Below are 4,309 nucleotides of genomic sequence, written 5' to 3' on the forward strand. Positions count from 1 at the left end.
GGACTTCAATTTGTGACTAGAGCGCGTGACCACACGCACCTCCGGATCCATAGTCTCCTCCATCAACTCAATCTGAACCATAGCCATCGTCGGTTGTTTTCTTTCAACTTTTGCCTGTTTTTTAGCTTTCTTCCGATCATACTTTTGTGCTTCTGGGTAATCTTGGCGCCAATGTCCTTCCTCTGTGTGCAGAAAAGATAAATTTTTGGATGATCTATGGCCCGACCTCCACGACCACGACCACGACCGCCACCCCTATCGCTACTGTTGTTGCTATAAGGTTGCTCAGAAGTGCTCCCAATCTGCACCCATGCGGCGGAGTGTCTTTCCCAATGTTAGTGACCTGGTTGCCGAGGCGAGCCTTGTGCCCAACACTCCGATGTGTTAAGGGAATTGCTGATGCAGATAGCACACCACTTGTTGTTCATCATCGCACATTCCGTTGCTGGATGGCCAGGATTACGGCAACAAGAACACCAGACTTCCTTCGTTGACTTAGTAGCCGAAGACTCCCCTGTGGGAACCATGCTAACCTTCCCACTTTTGTGAGATTTCTTGGTCTCCCGCACTGGTGCCTCATCAGAATCTGTACTACTACTATCCTCCGATTCACTGTCCGAGCTCTGTATGTCCATGTCCTCCTCCAAACTATGTCGACGGTGTCCCCGTGACGTGCTGCTGCTAGATTTCTTCTTGGATCGCTTCATAGTGGTGGAATCATTATCCTCCAATGTTTCCCCCTACGAGAATAGACTGAGCAATGACATTCGCAAGCAGCGTATTCACTTTGTCCATAGTGGCCAGGGCCGTGCGCAAATCCTTTGCTAAACCTTTCAAGAAATAGTCATTCAAGACCTCGTGGGCTGGCCGCTACGCCAGCGGAACCCGCTGCAACAGCAGTCGGAATTTTGCAGCATAATCCTCGCTGAGCTTGTCTTGCTTGAGGACCCATAGACACGCTCTAGAGTTTGGGCTACTGTCTTCTCCACACAAAACCTGCGCAAAAACGACAGACGTACCGCATCATAATCCTGAAAATGCCCTACGGGGTACTTTGCCAGCCATCTAGATGCTTTGCCCGCTAAGGGGTAGACTTTAAAACTGATTTCTTATGCAGAGGAACAAGGGGTGGAGGCACATTCAAGCCATAAGAGTTGTCAAACTACATGTGCATCCGAATCTTCTCCTTGTTTCCCCCGAAACTTAGAATACTTGATGTTGTTGGCTAGCGCGACCATCACTATAGGTTGCGGGTGTGTAACCACCAGTGGTGAAGGAACACCATCACGCAGCCATCCGAGGAGAGGTTGGGGGTGTCAAAGAGCGCCCACCCGCATTTGGAGTGCGGATAGGAGGACAGGAACAACTCTGTCGCCCGCAACCCAGGCTCTGGCCCTACCGGGGAAAGAGGCGGGCTACTCATTGAACCATGACGAGCTTTGTCAAATAGACGATGGCTCCGTCGCCTGGTTGCTGGGACCACCAACTCAGGAGGCCCTTGAGAACGCGTGCGCATTCGCGAACATCATGGTCGCCAAGTGTAATCACATTTACTTCTTGCGCAGACAATAAACGATTATGGGACTGGTTACCTTCATACACAGCGTACTTATCTTACAAATTGATAAAGATTAAGATAACAGTATGACAGATTTAAGACAAGTATGGAAAATTTTGCATAGAACATCACAACAGATTTGATTGATTGATTCATGCATACAGTTACATCCATATATAGGAATAGTATCCTGTGATCCGAACAGACATATCTTCCTATGACATCCCCTGGAATCCCTAACTAACTATTATGCATTACAATTTACCCAATGCGGTTACCAGAATGCGGTTGCGATGTGCGGTTAATGACACACATTAGAAAAATTCTGGACTCAAAAGAGGGTTGTTTCAATAATAATATAATAATAGACACATAGATTGAGTGACATGAAATCTACGAACGATATTCACCGGTGGTGGGACCTCTGTACAAACCTACCTAAAACGTGGAGAAACTCTTATCTTCATGAAATATTAAAAAAAACCATCACCTTGTCTTAAAATATTTAAAACCGTTTTTTGTCAGCACCTAACACAATAAAAGAATGTTTTTCACATTCCTGTGTTAGACGTGGAGCACTAAAAAATTCTTTCCACCACACCTAGAACTAATGAAGCTTAAATGCTTGGAATAGATAGATACACATTCTCCTGGTTATTCCCTCAACTTGGTTCCACTTTTGAATCTCGAAACATCTTTGGCGCCCAAAAGAATACACCGTCCTCATTTCTTCTTCCCTCCTTGATCCACAAAAGTGGTTAGCTCAGTCATCCACTTTCTGCTACTTCTTCTTTCTCATACGTCTGTTAATCTCTCATGGCACCCGAAAGTGAACTGAAACGAGCAAGGAGCAGTATCTCATCTGTGTTGTATAACATAAAAGATGAGAACGAAGAATGGATTCCCCAAGTATACAGGAAGTACTCTTGGGTCACTATGCAGCTAGGAAAACGTGGCCACTATCAAGTGAAGGGAAAGGCATCTGAAGACTTGGCCAAACATTGGAAAGGAAGGATCCTTGACTTTAAGATGGCACTAGGAGGGAAAACTGTCAAAGAAGTGTTGATCCAGCATGTATTCATGCAAAAAGAGATCAACGTGGGACCATTGGAAGGACTTCCAAGACACAGACCACATTGAAAGTGCTTGTGTTTTGTATTTCAATGTTGCAAATAAGGTGATTGATATACATTTTTTTTGCCTTGCACAGATTTGTACCCATCCAATCTTCAGGAGTGGGAGCTTGCCCAATGCTTGACGAGATTCTTGAATGTTGTACATGGTGAGGTGGGGGAACTTCAATATGAAGGTCGTGCACCAAGTGATCTCGCAAGAAGTAGAACATATTTCTATGACTCATTTTATACCTTGCCTACTCAATCGAGTCAACATGGAAAGTTGGAACGTATTCCGTTGCCCGCACTTGATAGTCCTGAGTGGCCATTGCTTGATATAGAAGTGATAGAGTCATACAGGACCAAAATGTTCAATGATATTAAATGTGCTATGAAGCCTAGCATTGGTGCAAGAAATATCCACTTAAGTTTGTTTGTTCCAATTGCATGCTTTGTTGATTTATTTTCTGATTGTAAACAATTGAGAAAAACTAGAACAACTTTTGTGTGCAAAGATATAGATGAAGCCTAGCTTGATCATTTGACAAAGGTTGGAGAGTGAAATCATCAAAGGGAGATGATTTGATCGAATGTCGATTGAACACCTCCGACATTGCATTTCGGTGAGTGTTATAACATTCAAATGTATTTTTGTGAAACAGTTACAACGCTTATTTGATTATACTCGAAAAATTATCCTAATGATATTTTGGAATCAGATACTATATTGCCAGGCAACATCTGTGCATTTCATTTACTTATAGAAGGTGGCGATGGATCAACAACAACTGGGAAAGCATGGACCAAGATACAAGAGATGGCAGCCACTCTTGCTTGATAGATATAGTTATGACTCGACAGGGTCACCCATCATTGACATTGAAAGTGGAAGAGAATTGGACTCTCGAATATGTTAGGAAGGAATTAGAAGTAGCTATTCAGAATCCTCCAGATCAATTTTGCTTCAAGCTCGATGGTCGGAAGCTAAGTAAAAGAAGAGAGCATCAGATCATTTGTAAAGATGTTGCAGTCCCACATGAATTGGAGGCACTAGAAGATATATGATGTGACCATGTATACGGTGACAATGTATTTTCCATATGTAATAAACTTATCTATTCAGAACATTGCTTTTGTAATGCTTTATTGTTTAAAACAATGTAATGAAGGCAACAATTCCCCAATTGAATTTTTATGTACACAAAAAAAGGCTTAAAGTAAGAAAACAAGCAGTGAAGGAACACAGTAGCAAAATTGATCCTCTGATTTTTAAATTAAAAGTGCATTTACAATTGATGTTCGCTCTCCAATAACACCAAATATGTGCAAAAAAATATAAATGTACATGTGTAGCTGTATATTTACAAACGTACATTTGTTGGAAGAAGGAAAAAATTATTTATTACTGGAACCCATAGGTATCGGCTTCAGGATGGAGCCATGGCTCTTCTCCCAAGTACAGAGCCCATGTAGGAGGCTCAGGGGGGCCTATCCCCCCTCGTGGATTGGGAGGGATGAAGTCCACTGGGCCGTCTGGAGGCATAACTTCAGCGACCTTGATCAATTTCACAATCGTTTCCTCCCTAAACGTTTGGATGTCTAGGTCCACATAGCGAGACATTGATGAAAACTGCCA

This window comes from Cibotium barometz, chromosome 52 (assembly GCF_041138505.1).
Source record: "Cibotium barometz isolate CiBa-2024 chromosome 52, ASM4113850v1, whole genome shotgun sequence".
Classification (NCBI taxonomy): Eukaryota; Viridiplantae; Streptophyta; class Polypodiopsida; order Cyatheales; family Cibotiaceae; genus Cibotium; species Cibotium barometz.